We start from the raw sequence: 23,510 nt of genomic DNA on the forward strand, positions 1-23,510 counted from the left end.
AAATTCAGTCACCAACGCTCTAGATAACATGACAACAGCCTAACCAGCTCTGCTAGGGACAGTCTAATGGTCAGAGTGAGGTGTTCTCTGATTTGTGTCTGGAAGTAGCTAGCAAGCTAGCCAACTTTAGCCAGTTGGCTCGGCTGCAGAACACTCGGCTCAACCCTAATTCTCAACCAGAGCTTCCAATGTGCGCTCTGAACGCTCTAAGAGCGAAATGCTCTGGATTTACTAACAGAACGAAAATCTGACAACTCCCAGAGCACACTCTGGCACTCCAGAGTGAATTTTTAGAACACACCCATTATAACCACCTTCATTACAGAGGCCATCCTGGCATATGAACCTAAAATATTGAGTTCTTCATAGCCGACTGGCATAATACTCTGGGCTCATCCATTAACACCAGGTAAAACAAATCATACATTCGCTGTTTACCAGATTGTGTAGGCCTTAATGAGAGAAGAAAGGCATTGAAATATATTGAAAGTGGTAGAGGGATTGACTGAGTGTACAAAACATTAAGAACACTTGCTCTTTCCATGACATGGACTGACCATGTGAATCCATTGAAAGCTATGATGCGTTATTGATGTCACTTGTTAAATCTACTTCAAATCAGTGTATATGAAGGGGACTGGTTAAAGAAGGATTTTTAAGTCTCGAGACAATTGAAACATGGATTGTGTACGTGTACCATTCAGAGGGTGAATGGGAAGACAAAATATTTAAGTGCGGGGTATGGTAGTACGAGCCAGGCGCACTGGTTTGTGTAAAGAACTGCATGCCACGCAGCTGGGTTTTTCACGCTCAACAGTTTCCCGTGTGTATCAAGAATGGTCCACCACCGAAAGAACATCCAGCCAACTTCACACAACTGTGGGAAGCATTGGAGTCAAAATTGTCCAGCATCCATGTGGAATGCTTTCGACACCTTGTAGAGTCCATGCCTAGATGAATTGAGACCGTTTTGAGGGCAAAAAGGTGGGTGCTCAGTGTATATCTATACTGGGAAGGGAAGTAAAGGGGACACCTAGTCAGTTGCAAAACTGAATGCATTCAACCGAAATGTGTCTTCCGCATTTAACCCAACCCCTCTGAATCAGAAGTGCGGGGGCTGCCTTAATCGATGTCCACATCGGCACCAGGGGAGCAGTTGTTGGGGGTTAACTGCCTTGCTCAAGTGCAAAAACGGCCGGCTCTGGGATTTAAACCAGTGACCTTTTGGTTACCGGCCCAACGCTGTTAACAGCTAGACTACCTGTCGCCCACTGTAGGGGCCTGTAAGGTCATATTGTCTTCTGATAATCGCATAATGCTGTCCGTGTAACTCTAATAACCTGATGGCACTTGTGTTGTTGGTAACGACAGCCTCAGCAAATATTTAGTTTTATCTGCTGCCCCATACAGTTTATAGACAAAGGGTTTAGCAGTCCCTCGTGGCTGCAGCCCGGGCACAGATTACTGCTGTCTGCAGCACAGAGGTCAGTTAGGCCTATAGGCTGTGTCTAAAATGACACCCTAATCCCTACGGTCCCTGGTCAAAAGTAGTGCACTATGAAGAGAACAGTGCGCAATTTGGGACGCATTCATAAAACTGTGCTACAGTACGCAAAGTTCACTAATAAAAACCAAAAGCCAACAATAACAGTGGCACTTAAAAAGCTATTTTGTTTGGGGAGGATTTTGCTGATCTGGATGCTTTTGGGCCCATTCATTTACATGTTCCACTGTAGAAGAGTGAATTGATGGATAAAAAAAAATGCATGATGAACACATAAAAAGGTACACAGTACAGGGCACACAAACGCAGTAGAGGTCATTGCCAAGGCATAACTCCAAAACAAAATCTTTGCGTGTGGTATAGGAGAATGTGTTGAAACTGCACTCTTTTCATTAACACAAAAGTAGGACACAGAATATGGCAAAATAACACAACTCCACAATAGCCATGTTTAAGTACAGGGCCAGATCCAGACATAAGCGGTCGCTTAGAACAACCCCTGGCACCAATGTGCAGCACCCACCTGGGTGATGCATGTCCACCATTTTTGAACCAGAACGCTCACCACACATCAGATGGAGTGGTGAGGAGTGATATGCCAATTAGGAATGAGGGGGATGATTAGGTGGCCATGATGGAATGGGGCCAGGTTGGGAATTTAGCCATGACACCAGGGTTAACACTCCTACTCTTATGATGTGGGATTTTATATGACCACAGAGAGTTAGGACACCCATTTAACGTCTCATCCGAAAGACAGCACCCTACGCAGGGTAATATCCTTAGACCAGAGGGAAGAGTGCCCCCTACAACCCTCCAACACCACTTCCAGCAGAATCTGGTCTACCATCCAGGGAACGACCAGGATCAACCCTGCTTAGCTTCAGAGGCAAGCCAGCAGTGGTATGCATGGTGATATGTTGCTGACAAGTCACCTAGGCTTGAGCGGTATACTGTATATACCGGGGTATTAGGAAATAGCCACAGGATGGTTTTTCAATACCGTCAAATCATATTTTATTGGTCACATACACATGGTTAGCAGATGTTAGTGTGAGCGTAGTGAAATGCTTGTGCTTCTAGTTCCAACAGTGCAGTAATATCTAACAATGACCTAATACACACAAATCTAAGTAAAGGGATTAAATAAGATGTACATAAAAATATATGGATGAGCGATGACTGAGCGGAATAGGCAAGATGCAATAGATGGTATAGAATACAGTATATACACATGAGATGAGTAATGCAAGATATGTAAACATTAATAAAGTGACATTATTTAAGTGACTAGTGATCCATTTATTGAAGTGGCCAATGATTTTGAGTCTGTATGTAGGCAGCAGACTATCCGTTTAACAGTCTGATGGCCTTGAGAAAAAAAGCTTCTGTCTCTCGGTCCCAGCTTTGATGCACCTGTACTGACCTTGCTTTCTGGATGGTAGTGGGGCGAACAGGCAGTGGCGCATCTGTAAAAGTTTGTGGGGGTTTTAGGTGATAAGTCACATTTTTTCAGCCTCCTGAATTTGAAGAGGCGCTATTGCGCCTTCTGCCCCACACTGTCTGTGATGTGTACGCCGAGGAACTTAAAACTTTCCATCTTCTCCACTGCTGTCCCGTCAATGTGGATAGGGGGGTGCTCCCTCTGCTGTTGCCTGAAGTCCACGATCATATCACCTGTAGTTTGTCTCGTTGTTGTTGGTAATCAAGCCCACTACTGTTGTGTCGTCTGCAAACTTGATGATTGAGTTGGAGGCGTTCATAGCCACGCAGTCATGGGTGAACGGGGAGAACAGGAGGGGGCTGAGCACGCACCCTTGTGGGGCCTGTGTTGAGGATCAGCAAAGTGGAGATGTTTCCTACCAATATCACTGTAACTAATTCTTTGAAGTTTTTCTATAAATGTTCATATTTGTAGCTACTTTAAGTAAATACCTATAGTCAACTTATGCAATATGTTAGAAGATAAAGCAGATTGCGTTCTTCATTTCACTTGTCACATTATTTTCCATTATGAAGCTTACCGTAGTTCTCCAGAACAGTTGAGCCAGTCACGTGTGTGTTTGTAAATAGCACAACTGGAGAAAGAGGGAGCAGGTGAGTCCAACTATGTATTTGTATTGATTAAGGATTCCCAAGGCAGCAGCTTCTCTTCCTGGGGTCCAGCAACATTAAGGCAGTCATATACATGACATTTCATAAGACATTAAGTGTGTTCCCTCAGGCCACTACTCTATCACATATCTGCAATACAAAATCCATGTATACGTGTGTAGAGAGCATGTCCTATCATGTGTATGTGTCTCTTCACAGCCCCCACTGTGTATTTTTATCTGTTTAAAAAAAATCTGACTACTGCTTGCATCAGTTACCTGATGTGGAATTAGAGTTCCATGTAGCCATGGCTCTATGTAGTACTGTGCACCTCCCATAGTCTGTTTTTGACTTGGAGATTGTGAAGAGACCTTTGGAGACATGTCTTGTGGGGTAAGCATGGGTGTCCAAGCTGTAGTTTGAAACAGACACCTCGACACATTCAGCATGTCAACATTCTTACAAAAACAAGTAATGAAGTCAATCGCTCATCCACTTTGAACCATGAGATTTACATGCATATTAATGTGAGCTCTTCGTGTACATTTATGGGCCACCTGTGCTGCCCTGTTCTGAGCCAATTGTAATTTTCTGAGCTCCTTTGTGGCACCTGACCACACAATTGAGCATTAGTCCAAGTGTGACAAAACTAGGGCCTGTAGGACTTGGCTTTTTGATAGTGGTGTTAAAAAGGCAGAGTAGCATTTCATTATGGACAGACTTATCCCCATCTTAGCTACTGTTGTATCAACATGTTTTGACTATGACCGTTTACAATCCAAGGTTACTCCAAGCAGTTTAGTCACCTCAACTTGCTCAAGTTCCACTGTAAATCCTGTGATATTAGGATCAGGCAGTATCCAGATTTTCATGTCAGCCACAAAAAAAAAAATGGGGGTTTTTCAAATTGAGGGGGGGAAATAACATTTGATGAAATCAAATATCTGATTCAATGCCAACTGTTCTATTTCATTATTAACAAGTCTATATTTCAAGTTCCAACCTATTTCTTTCAACACTAATCTTAAATTCCCCTTTGGTTAAAGGCCCAATGCAGAACATTTTATATCAAAATCAAATAATTTCTGGGTAACAATGAAGAACCTTACTGTAATAGTTTTCCATTAAATGTTTTAAAAAAAAAGCTTCTAAGCAAAAACATATTTCTCAACAAAGACTTTTGTTAGGACTGTCTGGGAGTGGTCTTTGTTTGGACTAGGTGTTATTGGCAGACACATTTGGAACTCTGTTATTGGTCTATTCACCAATTTCCTACCTGGTGATGTCGCCAGGCAAGCGAAACACCCGCCCATGCAAACAGGATGATTAGAAGGTCCTGTGTACATTGTATTTTTAAAGGCAACTATCAGGAATTCACACTAATATTTTTTTCCTCTTACACTTTTATAGTGTTCGTTTCATAAGCTATTGCACAATATGATAAACTACATTCAATTTTGGGGGGACCGCATTGGGCCTTTCAACCTTATAAATTAATGGATAGGCCTATACAACACATTTTTCATGTTGTACCAAGTAGATGTTTCACTTTGGAATTACCTATCCACATTTTTTCAATTGGGTTACAAGCAATTCAATAAATTTCCTGTTAAGATATTCCAAAAATGAAATCAGACTAAGACACATTAATTGGTTACAATATTGTAAATATATAAATCATATATTTTGTTTAAATAAACAGAACACATTACCTGGAATGAAATTCACTCTCACAGGTGGCCAAAAACAAACTGAAAGCCATGCCCCCAATAGGCTATGCCTCCAACTCTTCTGATAGGCTGCCGCCGCTACATTGCCCCCCACTGTGTAATGCGAATGCACATGAGGCGTTACAAGCAATTTAGAAGATTTCATTCAATAAAAACAAAAATCACACTGATCTGTCAAATTTGTTATTTGATTTCAGACAAATTTAATAGAATAGGTTGAACGAACCAAAGCCTAATTTTGGATTATAACAATCAGAAAAAGCACTTTAGATGAACAGTGCCATCCCACTTTTTATAGTGCATGTCAGAATTCTGGAGGATTCAGTTGGCTACACATCTGCTAGGTCAGAGACCTGCATATACTAGTACAATGCCTAGGTTTGCAAAATTCTGGGAACGTTCAATAAATTCCCCTTTTTTTCAGAAATGCGAAGTAGAATTTCAGTAAAGCAGACATCAAATTAAGTTTGACGAGGAAACTAACAAAACAATCTCATGCACACACAGGAAGCCACTACATACTCTTGCTGAGCTCAGCTTATGTGAACTATAGAATGGCAAGACCAGACAACAGAGACTGTTAAAAATATATATTTAAGTAGGCAAGTCAGTTAAGAACAAATTCTTATTTATTTACAATGATGGCCTACCAAAAGGCAAAATGCCTCCTGCGGGGACGGGGACCTGGGATTTAAAAAAATATAAATAAATACAATATAAATATAGGACAAAACACACATCACAACAAGAGAGACAACATAGCAAGGCAGCAACACAACAGAACAACATGGTAGCAGCACAAAACATGGTACAAGCATTTTAAATGTGTCGTTTGCATGTGGAGGTATTTTTCTATCTGTGAGGCATTGCACCCATGGGACTGTATCCTATTTTGTGAATCAGAATATGATCAGAGGTATGTTGCGGTCAACAACAATAAGCTCCTTCCAGAGTATCCTATTGGTGCTTGATGGTGTATTCAACTAACACATAAATACTCTTATCTGTTATCATCCTAGACTCTCTGGCTGCTAGGATGATTAGAGAGAATCTTGGGTGGCGGTTATCTTTATTTACAAGCTTACAGTACAATTCGGTCTTTCCCCGTCTACTGCTGGCACATTCTTCTACTGCTCCAAGTCCAAGTGGCCAGCAATGTGCTTTTCAAAGATTGGGTGTTCAGTTCAACCAATTGAATGGCAAAACACTCCATCACACGTTGATAATAGTTAAAGCCCCTTCTGTAAGATGCACACATCAAAGAGTGGGCCACCAACAATAATGTAAACAATAGACTATAGAGCAAATGCATCCCATGACATTTCATTTTCAAATGGAAATAGGTGTTGTACAATCTGTAAAGTGCTATCTAAAATGGAGTTGCACTCCCTTTTGCCTGCAAATCAGTCTCAATTTGTCAGGCCATGGATGTTGGCCAATGTTGACTCCAATGCTTCCCACAGTTGTGTCAAGTTGGCTGGATGTCCTTTGGGTGGTGGACCATTCTTCATACACATGGGAAACAGCAGCGTAGCAGTTCTTGACACTCTCAAACTACTACCATACCCCGTTAAAAAGGCACTTAAATATTTTGTCTTGCCCATTCACCCTCTGAACCCTCTGAATAGCTTTCATCTGGATTCACATGGTCAGTCTGTCATGGAAAGAGCAGAGGTGTGTTCGAATACTCATACTAACCACACTATTTGTGACATAAATTGAGTATGTAGTATGCTAATCAGTCATAGTATGGATATAGTTAGTATGCCAAAAGTTCCCGGATGTCGTACTACATTCTCCAAATACGAAGTATACAAGTAATGCACACTATTTCTGTGCTTTTAGGGCACATAATGCAATTCTTCAGAAATGGGCGTGGCTTCACAGCGTTTTCAAATTTTAAGAAAAGTGCAGAAAATATTTAGCCGAAGTCCGACGAGAGTGGATACAAATTCGTTGCTTTAACTCAACATTATTAAAATGTTGAGTAATGTAATAAAGTAATGACTTCTCAAATAAATTGCGTTACACGTTATGTTGGCTGACGATTTGTTAGCTAAACTATCCTTACGCACAGCATATCATTACAGCAGTATGTACCGGGTATTTTAGCTACCTACTGTAACGTTAACTGGATACTAATACATCGAACTTGCCAGTATATTTACTTTATGCTAACTACCTACCCGACGTTTATTGACTTGATTATTCACAGCTTAGCTAAGTGGTGTAGTGGTTTGGGTGTGTTCGTAAATTCACTCTGGCTATCTACTCCGATTTCAGAGCACTCTCGTCTGACCGTGCCAGAGCACAGAATAACTGATGAATTTACGAACACTCAACACCCATTGAATATGGCCGGTTTCACTAAACGTCAGAAAAAAAAGCATAATTTAATTGCCAGCACCACATTTACAGTCACCAATGCTCTGGATAGCATGAAAGCTGCCTAACCAGCTCTGCTAAGGCAAGTAAAATGGTCAGAGTGAAGTGTTCTCACATTTGTGTCTGGAAGTAGCTAGCAAGTTAGCTTGGGTGCTTGACTGCCGTTGGGAGGTCTGAACGCTCGGATCAACCCTACTCCTCGGCCAGAGCATCCAGTGTGCGCGCTGAACACAGAGCGACACAACCGAATTTATGAAAGGACAATCTGTCAACGCCCGGAATTCAAACACCCAGAGCGCACTCCACATTAAATTTACGAAGACACCCGAAATCTAGCTAGTAATTTCTTATGCTAACAAGCTAGCAAGCGGTTCCATAGCAACAGCATCACCTTCCAGTAGACAGGCAAAGAGCTAGTACTGAAAGGATACAGTGCATTTACAGTATACTAAAATGAACTAATATTATGTAGTACATACATACATACTCATTAAGTATGTAGTATACAGTATGTTAGTATGGGTATTCGAGCACAGCGCAGGTGTTCCTAATGTTTTCTACACTCAATGTATATCATACTGCATCTGTAATGCTCAAGGAATGACATTTGTGAGAGCAACATTACTTTGATTTAAAGCAATATAATTTGTTTACAAAGTATCTAATGAAAACAATAACAAAACAATCAAGTATTATATGTCCTTAGTATTTATGACAAGATCTTATTCATCAATTCACGGGGTATACTATTCATTAATAAAAATTAGACTGTGGAAATCTCAAGGTTACTTGCGTAACCCATTTTCTGATATTACAAGTGAGCTCTCACTGTGGGATTTACCAGTGTTCACATTGGCAGTTTGAAGTGACTCAAATCATTTATTTGCTTATCTGATTCTAATCTGTTATTTTTCTTGAATAGCCAAAAAGCACATGGAATCGGATATTTCAAGCCACATTTAAAACCACTTTCGTAGGTGGTTTGAAGACTGATACAAACCTGATTCCTGGCCATGTGACTTGTGTCTGAACGGTAAAATCTGATCTATTTGCCCGCGTGATTTTAAGACTGTTATTCAGCATATCTTGTTGCTTGCTAGCTACTCTGTTGACAGTTTGACAAGAGCATGTGGTAGCTAACTAGCTTGTTAATCATTTACAAACAAATTTGTGAATGTGCTAGAAAGCTAAACAGCTACCAATCTAGCTAGTTGACTTTTGTAGCTAGCCAAAAAGGACTAATTTTGAAAATTGAATCATCTTATCCTTTGAGGCTTTAAAAAAAGTGTTCTTACCCTATGATTTTGAACATTCAAAGCAACTGGGAAATGTCCATGGCAGGCATTGTTGTCACCTTAGCTTGCTACATTAGAAAGGGGGATACCTCGTCAGTTGTTCAACTGAAAGCATTCAACTGAAATGTGTTTTCTGCATTTAACCCAACCACCTGTCAATCAGATAGCCATAATCGACATCCATGTCTTCGGCACCCGGGGAACCAGTGGGTTAACTTCTCTAGGGTAGGGGGCAGCATTCGGAATTTTGGATGAAAAGCATGCCCAAATTAAACTGCCAGCTACTCGGGGCCCAGAAAACACAAAAGTGTCCAAAACTGTTAAAATAGTGTCTGAGTATAACAGAACTGATATGGCAGGTGAAAACCTGAGAAAAATCCATTCAGGAAGTAGTTTTTTTTGTTGGTTTTGTAGTATTCTATCCAATGCCATTACAGTATCCATTGACTTAGGACTCAAATTGCAGTTCCTATGCCTTTCACTAGATGTCAACAGTATTTAGAAATTGTTTCAGGATTGTATTCTGAAAAATTAGGGAGTAAGAGCAGTCAATGAGTGGACGCTGCCGTGTAACAGAGCTTTTTCATGCGCAATCCCGAGAGCGCGCCTTTCTTGTTTACCTTTTATATTGACGACGTTATAGTCCGGTTTAAATATGAACGATTATTTAGGCTAAAAACAACCTGAGGATTGAAAATAAACTAGTTTGACATGTTTCTATGAACTTTACGGATACAATTTGGATTTTTTGTCTGCCTGTTTTGATTGCGTTTGAGCCTGTGGATTACTGAAGAAAAAGCGAACAAAACTGAGGTTTTTGAATATAAAGAGACTATCGAACAAAAGGAACATTTATTAACATTTAAGTAAATGCATGTCTTCTGAGTGCAACCATATGAAGATCATCAAAGTTAAGGGATTAATCTCTATTTCTGACTTGTGTAACTCTTCTACTTGGCTGGTTACTGTGTGTAATGATTTGTCTGCTGGGCTATGTTCAACTGTATCCGATTTTAAGTACCTTGGCATCATACTTGATTCCAACCTCTCTTTTAAAAAGCATGTGAAAAAGGTAATTCAAATAACCAAATTCAACCTAGCTAATTTCCGATTTATACGAAATTGTTTGACTACAGAGGTAGCAAAACTGTACTTCAAATCTATGATACTCCCCCACTTAACATACTGCTTAACTAGTTGGGCCCAAGCTTGCTGTACAACATTAAAACCTATTCAGTCTGTCTACAAACAGGCTCTCAAAGTGCTTGATAGGAAGCCCAATAGCCATCATCATTGTCACATCCTTAGAAAGCATGAGCTCTTGAGTTGGGAAAATCTTGTGCAATACACCGACGCATGTCTTGTATTCAAGATCCTTAATGGCCTGGCTCCCCCTCCACTCAATATTTTTGTTAAACAGAAAACCCAGACATATGGCAGCAGATCCACAAGGTCTGCCATGAGAGGTGACTGTATAGTTCCCCTAAGGAAAAGCACCTTTAGTAAATCTGCATTCTCTGTGAGAGCTTCCCATGTCTGGAATACACTGACATCAGACACACATAACTGCACCACATATCACACTTTCAGAAAATGCTTGAAGACATGGCTAAAGGTCAATCAGATTTGTGAACATGGTCCCTAGCTGTGTGTTGCCGCTCTCCATGTTGTCTGTTGTCTGTAGCTTGTGAGGTGTGGAAACACTTTGTTGTTTTTATGAATTTTGTCTTGCTGCTTTTTGTCCTATGTTGCTCTGTCTGTATGCTACGTCTTGCTTGTCCTATGTTGCTCTGTCTGTATGCTACGTCTTGCTTGTCCTATGTTGCTCTGTCTGTATGCTACGTCTTGCTTGTCCTATGTTGCTATGTCTTGCTTGTTCTATGTTGCTATTGTCTATATTGTAATTGTTTTTAATAACCTGCCCAGGGACTGCGATTGAAAATTAGCCGGCTGGCTAAAACCGGCACTTTTACTGAAACGTTGATTAATGTGCACTGTCCCTGTAAAAATAAAAATAAACTCAAACTCAACTCAAATGTTCTCAAATAATCGTACGGTATGCTTTCACCGTATTTAAAAAAAGAATCTGACACCGTGGTTGGATTCACAAGAAGTTCATCTTTAAACCTATATAAAATATGTTTTGTTTTCTGAATTTTTATAATAAGCATTTCTGTATTTGAATTTGGTACTCCGCAATCTCACTGGATGTTGGCCAGGTGGGACGCTAGCGTCCCAGATACTCTAGAGAGGTTAACTGCCTTGCTCAGGGGCAGAACAGATTTTTACCTTGTCAGCTGGGTATTCGATCCAGCAACCTTCCGGTTACTGGCCCAACGCTCTAACCACTATTCAGCCTACACTGTACACCAATGCACACACACCCGCCATTACTATGATAACTAGTGTATCCTTGTCAGCAAATGACAAGTCTGAACACACAAATCCAATTTGGTCACTTGTAACTTGCTGTTTGGACAGTCAATAGTCCAAAACAGATTTGCAAAACAGAACTAATTTAAGCATTAAGGCCTGCAGTGTGAACAAGGCTTAAGTAACTCAAATAACTAATCATACACATGTCAGAGACAGACAGGTCAAGTGGCAAATGAAGGAGCCCCTCCTCTCATAATAACGCAACACTAGTCTGCCCTCTAGTCATTCTCGATCATGCCAAACTTCCTCACTCTTGCGAGTAGGTTAATGTGGTGAGATATTGCACTCATAGAGAACCGGGGTTACGCAAGTAAACGTAAGTTCTCTTTCAATTATTTGTTTCAATATCTCACCATGCGACATGGCCAACTCCCATATCGGACATGCTCTCCGAAGCCAGGCAGTTATAACTATCAGCCATCAGAGGCCCAGACATTGAGGACAGCATGCGCCAAAGACGCAGTGACATCTAGCCGGTAGTACCTCATAATAGTATGAGGGGATGCCCAACAAGCCATATCACAAACCTCCTTTAAGAAGATGCGCTTAAAAGTTTCCAAGAGGTAGCTATAATTCTGGTGGAGTGAGCCCTCAGGCCTTCAGGTAATCAATGTCTTCATATTATAGGCAAATGTACTAGACAAACGGTGGAGTCGCTCCTCTTCCGAAGAAGGGAAAGGCAGCATGTGGAATGCCATAATCTCCAAGGCATCACAATTGTAATTGCCACTGACCTTAGCTTGTTTCCCAACCCTGCCTTTATGCACAACTTTGGAAAAGCCCTGGGCAAACTGTAGGCACGAATGGTGAACTGACAGTGCATGTAGTTCACTCACTTGCTTTGCAGATGTAAGGGAGACCAGTAAAGTGGTCTGAAAGGAGAGATATAGGCATGGTGAAATTCCTGAGTGGTTTCCTTCCTCTCCGGCAACTGAGAAAAGGAAGGATGCTTGAATCTTTGTAGTGACTGCGTATATTGATACACCATCCAAAGTGTAATTAATAACTTCACCATGCTCAAGGGTATATTCAATGTCTACATTTTTATTTTTTACCCATCTACCAATAGGTGCCCTTCATTGTCAGGCATCGAAAAACAGCCCTGGTCTTTGTGTTTGAATCTGTGCTTGAAATTCACTACTCGATTGAGGGACGTTACAGATAACTGTGTGTGGGGTACAGATATGGCTAGTCATTCAAAGGTCATGTTAACCACTACTATAGAACACATAACGAGTCCATGCAACTTATGTGATTTGTTAAGCACGTGTTTTATCCTGAACTTATTTAGGCTTGCCATAACAAAGGGGTTGAAAACTTTGACTCAAGATATTTCAGCTTTTCATTTTTATAAATTTCGAAATGTTTCCAAAAACAAAATCCCACTTTGACATTATGGGGTATTGTGTAAAGGTCAACTGATTATGATATTTCAATGCCGGTACCGATTATTGGAGGACCAAAAAAGGCCGATGCCGATTAAATCGGCCGATTTCTTGAAATGTATTTGTAATAATGACAATAACAACAAAACTGAATGAACACTTATTTTAACTTAATATAAAACGTCAATAAAATCTATTTAGCCTCAAATAAATAATGAAACGTTCAATTTGGTTTAAATAATGCAAAAACAAAGTGTTGGAGAATAAAGTAAAAGTGCAATATGTGCCATGTAAGAAAGCTAACGTTTAAGTTACATGCTCAGAACATGAGAACATATGAAAGCTGGTGGTTCCTTTTAACACGAGTCTTCAATATTCCCAGGTAAGAAGTTTTAGGTTGCAGATATTATAGGAATTATAGGACTATTTCTCTCTACGATTTGTATTTCATATACCTTTGACTATTGGATGTTCTTATAGGCACTTTAGTATTGCCAGTGTAACAGAATAGCTTCCGTCCCTCTCCTTGCCCCTACCTGGGCTCGAACCAGGAACACATCGACAACAGCCACACTCAAAGCAGCATTACCCATGCAGAGCAAGGGGAACAAGCACTCCAAGTCTCAGAGCGAGTGACGTTTGAAACGCTATTAGCACGCACCTCGCTAACTAGCTAGCCATTTCACATTGGTTACACCAGCCTAATCTCTGGAGTTGATGGGCTTTAAGTCATAAACAGCACAATGCTTGAAGCACAGCAAAGAGCTGCTGGCGAAAATGCACGAAAGTGCTGTTTGAATGAATGCTTACGAGCCTGCTGGTGCCTACCATCGCTTAGTCAGACTGCTCTATCAAATCATAGACTTAATTATAACACACAGAAATACAAGCCTTAGGTCATTAATATGGTTGAATCCAGAAACTATCATCTCGAAAACAAGATGTTTATTCTTTCAGTGAAATACGGAACCGTTCCATATTTTATCTAACGGGTGGCATCCATAAGTCTAAATATTCCTGTTACATTGCACAACCTTCAATGGTATGTCATAATTAAGTAAAAACTCTGGCAAATTAGGTGGCCCAAACTGTTGCATATACCCTGACTCTGCGTGCAATGAACGAAAGAGAAGTGACACAATTTCACCTGGTTAATATTGTCTGCTAACCTGGATTTCTTTTAGCTAAATATGCAGGTTTAAAATATATACTTCTGTGTATTGATTTTAAGAAAGGCATTGGTGTTTATGGTTAGGTACACATTGGAGCACGGACAGTCCTTTTTCGCGAATACGCACCGCATCGATTATATGCAACGCAGGACACGCTAGATAAACTAGTAATATCATCAACCATGTGTAGTTAGTGATTATGATTGATTGTTATAATGCTAGCTAGCAACTTACATTGGCTTACTGCATTCGCGTAACAGGCAGGCTCCTCGTGGAGTGCAATGAGAGGCAGATGGTTAGAGCGTTGGACTAGTTAACTAAGGTTGCAAGATTGAATCCCCGAGCTGGCAAGGTAAAAATATGTTGTTCTGCCCCTGAACAAGGCAGTTAACCCACCATTCCTAGGCCGTCATTGAAAATAAGAATGTGTTCTTAACTGACTTGCCTAGTTTAAGATTAAATTTTAAGAAATTCAAAAAATACCGATTTCGATTGTTATGAAAACTTGAAATCGGCCCTAATTAAATCGGCCATTCCGATTAATCGGTCGACCTCTAGTATTGTGTGTAGATTAGTGACAAAATGTAATTGTAATCATTCTGAAGGCACTTTAATTTCATCTCCACACTTTCCAGCAGCTTAAAAGGCTGCTTTGAAATAGCCTCAAGCAATACTAAAGGCTTGGAATCTGGACGTAAGCGAAACACCCCATTCATGAAACTACATAACAAGGGGTCAATGTCCATTTGGAAGACCCATTTGCAACCAAGCTTTAACTTCCTCACTGATGTCTTGAGATGTTGCTTCAATATATCCACATAATTTTTCTTCCTCGTGATTTCATCTCTTTTGTGAAGTGAACCACTCCCTCCTGCAGCAAAGCACCCCCACAACATGATGCTCCCACCCCCATGCTTTACGGTTAGGATGGTGTTCTTCGGTTTGCAAGCAACCCCCTTTTTCCTCCAAACATAACAATGGTCATTATGGCCAAACAGTTCCATTTTTGTTTCATCAGACCAGAGGACATATCTTCAAAAAAGTATGATCTTTATCCCCATGTGCAGTTGCAAATCGTAGTCTGGCTTTTTTATGGCGGTTATGGAGCAGTGGCTTCTTCCTTGCTGAGCGGCCTTTCAGGTTGTCGATATAGGACTCGTTTTACTGTGGATATAGATACTTTTGTGCCCGTTTCCTCCAGCATCTTCACAAGGTCATTTGCTGTTGTGTTCTGGGATTGATTTGTACTTTTCTCACCAAAATAGGTTCATCTCTAGGAGACAGTACACGTCTCCTTCCTGAGTGGAATGACGGCTGCGTGGTCCCATGGTGTTTATACTTGCGTACTATTGTTTGTAAAGATAAACATGGTACCTTTGGTACAGGCGTTTGGAAATTGCTCCCAAGGATGAACCAGACTTGTAAAGGTCTACAATTATTTTTCCTGAGGTCTTGGCTGATTTCTTTTGATTTTCCCATGATGTCAAGCAAAAAGGCACTGAGTTTGAAGGTAGGCCTTGAAATACATCCACAGGTACACCTCCAATTGACTCAAATGATGTCAATTAGCCTATCAGAGGCTACTAAAGCCATGACATCCTTTCCTGGAATTGTCCAAGCTGTTTGAAGGCACAGTCAACATAGTGTATGTAAACTTCTGACCCACTGGGATTGTGATACAGTGAATGATAAGTGAAATAATATATGTCTAAACCATTGTTGGAAAAATTCCTTGTGTCATGCAAAGTAGATGTCCTAACAGACTTGCCAAACTATGGTTTGTTAACAAGAAATTTGTGGAGTGGTTAAAAAAAACGAGTTTTAATGACTCCAACCTAAGTGTATGTAAACTTCCGACTTCAACTGTATCTGAAAATAACCATCCTTTAGGTCGACTGAGGTGAACTAGTTGCCTCAATGAATAGAGCGAGACAGCACGTTGAACATAAGTATACAGAATGTGAACTTATTCAGATAGCTGTTGAGGACCCGTAGGTCTCCTTTTGGGAACCAGGAATCACCAGGAATAGAAGTCGAAATGGCTCTCTGCCCATGGTATCGCCCTGATAGTCCCATAAAAGAGGAGAATGCCTGCAGAGTCGCATCACCACTGATTTCAAAATGTTGTTGATTAGGTGGTCCCAGAGCAAACTGCAGTCTGTACCCCTTCGTAACTGTGGACGAGACCCAGGGCTGGACTGCAAACGTACGCCAGTTCCCTGCTCTGGTGGCGACTAGCCTACAGGTTGGTAGACTCTTGATCACCAGTGGTGCCAAAGGCGATGGAGCGAGTATCCTTTCTATTGTATTTTTGCTTTATCCTTGGCATGATGCCTGGTACAGCAGACACTTTTTATTGAAAAGGGCAGTGATGACACACTGGAACAGTGCTTGGGGGCGACTGACAATTTGGGCTCTATTCAATCTGTAAAGATTCGGCAAAATAAATGGACAGGTCATTTCTGATTGAGCCAACATAAGCAGTGTTTACCGTGAATGCAGTCTCCACCAAATTTATAGGCAATCAAGCCGTAATGTGGAACTTCTTCGATACAGATTGAATAGAGCCCTTAATCCTCCTGCCCCGGATGATTCAACTAGAACCGGGTGGAGAGCCTTGGCAAGGAGAGCACTCAGGGGTAGAGTGGATTCCCTCAGTCTTCCTTGAGAGCAAACGTATGAGAATGGATCACTGCACAAAAGGGAAGGGGTCTAGGAGCATAGATGTGCCTCTCCCCCATTGTCTTTGTTCCACTCTAGATGAGTTTGCCCAGAACACGGGGTGAACCGTTGGCTGCGCCTCTCTGCCACAGGGGGCACTGTTGGCCCCTATTTGGGGGATCCAAACTGTAATGTCGATGCCTGCTGCGTCACTGGGAGCTTCCCTTGGCAATTTACTGGCACCAGGGCTTTCCCTCTCCCTGCCACAGCCTCTTCTTTTTTTTTTTTTACAAGTTCTCACTTCTGCCAAATGGCGCTGACAGCCTGCAAGGCACAGCCTTGAATGGTGCCCCTACCCCTTGAGGCTCAGTGGTTGAGTTCTGTGACCACACAGATATCATTCCAAAGGTCTGGTTTAGGCCTGCCGATAGATGATGCATATCTAGCTAATTAGCCTGGTAAGCCAGAAGTAGGGACGTAACGTTCAACGTCCATCCAGAATGTGTGGCAGACGCGCAGACCTTTTGGCAGATGGATGCGGAGCCTTGTTCCGTCTTACCAGGGAGAGAAGTGCCCGTTAGTGACAGGGTACTGGGGTTGAGGTGCTTGGCCATTGACGGCTCGACCATCTGTGATTTGCTCCTACATATCCTTGACATTCATGCTGGCAAAAAGTACTTTGGGGGGAGTTGCTTGCCTTGGACGGTGCGAGAGGGGAGTTTCCTCACGTCGTACCAGTCCCTCTTCGACGGAGGGTGTTAGCAGCAAAATCCCCACAATAGATGCATGATTTGGGGTCGTCGAACACTGCTTCTAAGTCTTCAGGATCCAGGCAGACGACACACAGGGGGTGCGTGTCCTTGCCTGATATGGTTGCTCTGCATGGACAGATGTGCAGGTGCTGGGCCAAGGGCCGAGGCCTTGCTCTGTACCCCTTGGGCTGAGCTAACAGGCTCCATGGCTCCAAAAAACAGTTAATCCGAGAACAAAATTAATTGTAACTAGCATTCGCCACTTGGGCTAGTAGCCTAGCTAGTTAGCACAGGACTAACTGGAGAAGCTAATACTTAATGTGAACGTAGCTAGCGTTCACCTCGTGGGCTAGTAGCCTAGCACAAATTAAAGGAAGCTAGCACTATGTTGGTCATGCAGCGAACACAAGCGTGGCTCTCAACAAATAAAAGTGAAGCTTGGGTGATCGGTCTCGTCAACAAGCCACAGTAGTGGATTGAACTTTACCTGAATACGATTGGAAATGAAGTATCTTGGCCAGGTCGCAGTTGCAAATGAGAACTTGTTCTCAACTACTTACCTGGTTAAATAAAGGTGGAAAAAAATGAATGTTTAAAGTTCATTTTTTATTCTAAAACTGCCAAAAAATTGGTTTTAGTTTCAACTTGTCTTCTATCAAGAGGACAACTTGTAGAAGACAGACAGCTACATTTTGGATTGTTGCATTTTGCTTCAAGTGGGTCGCCAACGTGGAAAGGTAAGCGCAACACTATTTTGTTAATCACGCATATTGATTAGGGATGCATCGATATCCAGTGCAGTTATCTACCCACCTTGTTCCTTTCTTTTAGCATGTGCATGTAGTAAGTACACCATCATGCTTTCAAGGACACGTGTCTTTTCAGATCGCACAATGATTGTTTAGTTGTGGACACTACATCACCGCACTCCCTCTCTTACTCGTGGTCCTCATCTTTGTAAGTCACCTTGAATTTGCACCTGTGTGTTTTATCAGTTTCCTTATGAAAATATTTTGCAAACTCCATGGCAGTAGATAAAGGGGCGATAGCATTGTAACAGTATAGCTTTCGTCCCTCTCCTTGCCCCTACCTGGGCTCGAACCAGGGACCCTCTGCACACATCGACAACAGTCTCCCGCAAAGCATCGTTACCTATCGCTCCACAAAAGCCACGGCCATTGCAGAGCAAGGGAACAACTACTTCAAGGTCTCAGACCGAGTGATGTCACCGTGATGTCACCGATTAGTGTGCACCCCGCTAACTAGCTAGCCATTTCACACCGGTTACAGCAGCAAAATCTATACAAGTAGACTACAAATGCATGCTGGGCCGGGCATGCCCTGAGCTCGTGAAGTGACCGCTACTGGAGAGAAATTGGAGCGGGTGAGAAGGCTAATGGCGCTCCAGCCTTTGGGAATCTCGCTCCAGTCAAATTGGGGACCCTCTGCTCACATACTCTGGGTATTGAATTAGCTAAAGACAGTGGTCTAGATTCTAGGAGGCTGCAGAAACAGGGGAAGAAACAAATCAGTTGCTTTGTTATTTAACTTAAAACGAATCATGACCCGACATAGTATATTAACACTGACAAGGGTTGACTGTTAATTGACTCTCAAATCCATGTATCGTGTGAGGCAAGTGACTTATAGAGAGCCAGCCCTGACTTCTCCGTGCCATTGGAGTTCGAAAATGAGAGCAAGAGTTCAAAGTCCAACAACCTCCAGCGCTGTATGACAAAATCAACAGTACAAAACCAATGATAAACTGTTTTAAGCAATTGATCGTGTCATTGGCTATAAAGTTGTATACTATCACCACCAATCTGAGGTCAAAAGGATGTGTAAGTAGTAACACATCCTGTCCACATCACGGAAAGTTGCATTATATAAATTAAATTTTAATAGTTCACCTAATTTCCGTTTATGTGACAAAACAAGCTTAGCGTAGATGATTCTAGAAGTCTAGAAACCGCTGTGAAATATATTTTCAATAACCCGAAAGTAAAAAAAGACAAACTACTGGAAGCATAGAAAAAGAGCAAATATGACACATCTAACACTTCTTAAACATGCTTTCAATGAGAATGACAATTCTCATTTCTATTTGAATTTGGTCGGGTCACCCAAAATCTTATATATTGCAGTTCTTTAAATAATGATGGCAAAAAAGTATTCAATATTTTAATCTAGGGTTATAGTAAATGAAGCAAATCCACAGATTATTGGAACGATCACATATTGATCGCTAGTTTAACCATTTTGAGAGACTAAAAATGCTCGTATTCACAATTGAAACGGGAGTTCTAGAAATAGTTAACACTGACAAGTAGTTTCCATAGTGACTGTGCAGCAGCACCTTAATTTGCCCTCCCTATTCGGAGTAAGATTGTGTGATATTTAGCTGTGGTGTTATTCACATTTCCTGAAATTACGTTATTATCTATGGCCACGCTTTACACTTCATGCCCCAGGACAGACAAACTACAGAGACAAGCCTACCCTAACCTACACATATGTTTAAACATATGTATGTATATTAAATTAGCCAACCATTTAGAACTACAGGAGCGAAAGCTCGCAGAAGCTGGTCGTCAGAAATCCTAAAAAAAAAAAAACATTTCCTTATAGCTTCATACAGCAGCATAAAGCCGATACTGTGTTGCCCTACATAGCCTGGTCAAACGTCAGCTTCACACCAAAGGCTCTATGAAAAACCTACTGTTTCTCAGAAAACTGGAGCTTATCAACTTCACCGGTGAGAGTAATACTTGTATACGTACCGTTTGCAGACAGTCATTTGCCAGCCGGTATCCCTAATTTGTCACGGTCGTATCTCCTCAACAACCGCAGCTCACTTCAGCTCGACATTGAATCGTCTCGCGGCACTATGATCTGACCATGTGACCAGGTAAACCGCTCTTCCACGTGATACAACGTTATAGTCAAAGATGATGGATAAATAAAGATGTCCCACTCAGTCCGTTTAACATTAAAAAACTGTCTGTTCCGGTCTGCTTAACGGGGTGTCTCTCCCATAGGCAACAATGTATTACAGCTGGGTCTGGTCCCGCAAATACCGAAAGTATTCTGGGCTGGGTCTGGTCTGTTTGACACTGGGCACGTCAATTCAACGTCTATTCCAAATTGGTTCTACGTCATTTCATTGGCATGACGTGAAAACAACGTTGATTCAACCAGTGTGTGCCGAATGTGTTAGTTCATTGACTCTATATGAATCACAAAAACGAGGGAGTGGGATGTCTCGCTTCCTCTTCCAAATCGGTTTTTGACCAATATCATGTTACACACAGATTCACTCTGGAGTGTCAGAATGCGCTCTGGGCGTGTGTAAATTAGGTGCATTGTCAGATTGTCCGTTCGTAAATTCCGTGTATTTCGCCCTCGGAGTTCACACTGGACGCTTATGGCCGAGGAGTTGTGTTGATCCGTTTGTTCTGACTTCATAACGGCAATCAAGCAGCCAAGCTAACTGGCTAAAGTTGGCTAGCTTGCTAGCTACTTCCAAACACAAATGAGAAAACACCTCTGAACATTTAACTCGCCCTAGCAGAGCTTATTAGTGTGTTCATGTTATCAAGAGGGTTAGTGCCTTTAACTGTGTTACTGGCAACAAGTTAATAAAAACATTTTGCCAATGTGTACTTACACATGTCATAACAAACGGTTTGGGCATTCATCAATTATTCAGCGCTCTGGCACTCTCAAACCAGAGTGCTTTGAAATCGGAGTAGATTGCCAGGGTGAGTTTACCCTTACTCTGGCCGTGTATTTATCAATAAAACATCACAAAACGGTGCAAACAGAAAGTTTGATTTGGCTGCTGGGGGGGGGCAAGAAGACCCCAGCTCCATTAAAACCATTGACAACTAACTACATGCCGTTTTCAAGGGATTGTTAAATAAATGTTATAACTATGTGGTTTTAATATAATCACCTCTTAAAGAACACAGTCCGAACCACAGGAGGCTGGTTGCACCTTAATTGAGGAGAACGGGCTCGTGGTAATGGCTGGAGAGGAATGGGTTGAATGGTATCAAATACATCAAAAACATATATATTTTTATTTCACCTTTATTTAACCAGGTAGGCAAGTTGAGAACAAGTTCTCATTTACAATTGCGACCTGGCCAAGATAAAGCAAAGCAGTTCGACACATACAACAACACATAGTTACACATGGAGTAAAACAAACATACAGTCAATTATACAGTAGAAAAATAAGTCTATATACGATGTGAGAAAATGAGGGAGGTAAAGGCAAAAAAATGACATGGTGGCAAAGTAAATACAATATAGCAAGTAAAACACTGGAATGGTAGATTTGCAGTGGAAGAATGTGCAAAGTAGAAATAAAAAGAATGGGGTGCAAAGGAGCTAAATAAATAAATACATACAGTAGGGGAAGAGGTAGTTGTTTGGGCTAAATTATAGATGGGCTATGCACAGGTGCAGTAATCTGTGAGCTACTCTGACAGCTGGTGCTTAAAGCTAGTGAGGGATATAAGTATTTCCAGTTTCAGAGATTTTTGTAGTTCGTTACAGTCGTTGGCAGCAGAGAACTGGAAGGAGAGGAAGAATTGGCCAAAGGAAGAATTGGTTTTGGGGGTGACCAGAGAGATATTCCTGCTGGAGCGCATGCAACAGGTGGGTGCTGCTATGGCGACCAGCGAGCTGAAATAAGGGGGGACTTTAACTAGCAGGGTCATGTAGATGACCTGGAGCCAGTGGGTTTGGCGACGAATATGAAGCGAGGGCCAGCCAACGAAAGCATACAGGTCGCAGTGGTGGGTAGTATATGGGGCTTTGGTGACAAAACAGATGGCACTGTGATAGACTGCATCCAATTTATTGAGTAGGGTATTGGAGGCTATTTTGTAAATGACATCGCCGAAGTCGAGGATCGGTAGGATGGTCAGTTTTACGAGGGTGTTTGGCAGCATGAGTGAAGGATGCTTTGTTGCAAAATAGGAAGCCAATTCTAGATTTAACTTTGGATTGGAGATGTTTGATGTGAGTCTGGAAGGAGAGTTTACAGTCTAGCCAGACACCTAGGTATTTGTAGTTGTCCACATATTATAAGTCAGAACCGTCCAGAGTAGTGATGCTGGACAGGCGGGCAGGTGCAGGCAGCGATCGGTTGAAGAGCATGCATTTAGTTTTACTTGTATTTAAGAGCAGTTGGAGGCCACGGAAGGAGAGTTGTATGGCATTGAAGCTCGTCTGAAGGGTTGTTAACACAGTGTCCAAAGAAGGGCCGGAAGTATACAGAATTGTGTCGTCTGCGTAGAGGTGGATCAGAGACTCACCAGCAGCAAGAGCGACATCATTGATGTATACAGAGAAGAGAGTCGGCCCAAGAATTGAACCCTGTGGCACCCCCATAGACACTGCCAGAGGCCCGGACAACAGGCCCCCCGATTTGACACACTGAACTCTATCAGAGATGTAGTTGGTGAACCAGGGGAGGCAATCATTTGAGAAACCAAGGCTATCGAGTCTGCCGATGAGAATGTGGTGATTGACAGAGTCGAAAGCCTTGGCCAGGTCAATGAATACGGCTGCACAGTATTGTTTCTTATCGATGGCGGTTAAGATATCGTTTAGGACCTTGAGCGTGACTGAGGTGCACCCATGACCAGCTCTGAAACCAGATTGCATAGCAGAGAAGGTGCGGTGGGATTCGAAATGGTCAGTAATCTGTTTATTGACTTGGCTTTCGAAGACCTTCGAAAGGCAGGGAAAGATAGATACTGTATAGGTCTGTAGCAGTTTGGGTCAAGAGTGTCCCCCCTTTGAAGAGGGGGATGACCGCAGCTGCTCCAATCTTTCGGAATCTCAGACGACACGAGAGGTTGAACAGGCTAGTTATAGGGGTTGCAACAATTTCTGCAGATAATTTTAGAAAGAAAGGGTCCATATTGTTTAGCCTGGATGATTTGTAGGGGTCCAGATTTTGCAGCTCTTTCAGAACATCAGCTGACTGGATTTGGGAGAAGGAGAAATGGGGAAGGCTTGGGCGAGTTGCTGTGGGGGGGTACAGTGCATATGACCGGGGTAGGGGTAGCCAGGTGGAAA

At 41.9% G+C, this 23,510-nt stretch overlaps 1 protein-coding gene across 2 annotated transcripts in view; it reads right to left on the bottom strand.

Annotated features, from left to right (window-relative positions):
• Positions 1-20,455, bottom strand: part of LOC112215660 (phosphatidate phosphatase LPIN2) — a 46,015-nt gene extending 25,560 nt beyond the window's left edge. Inside the window, exon 1 of one of the 2 annotated variants that reach the window (XM_024374875.2) lies at positions 20,195-20,455. The gene's annotated coding sequence lies outside the window, so the exon portion shown is untranslated. The remainder of the gene's footprint in view (positions 1-20,194) is intronic. The other variant, XM_024374876.2, reaches the window with a different exon arrangement.
• Between the last annotated feature and the right edge of the window lie 3,055 nt (positions 20,456-23,510).

This window comes from Oncorhynchus tshawytscha, linkage group LG16 (genome assembly GCF_018296145.1).
Source record: "Oncorhynchus tshawytscha isolate Ot180627B linkage group LG16, Otsh_v2.0, whole genome shotgun sequence".
NCBI classification, from domain to species: Eukaryota; Metazoa; Chordata; class Actinopteri; order Salmoniformes; family Salmonidae; genus Oncorhynchus; species Oncorhynchus tshawytscha.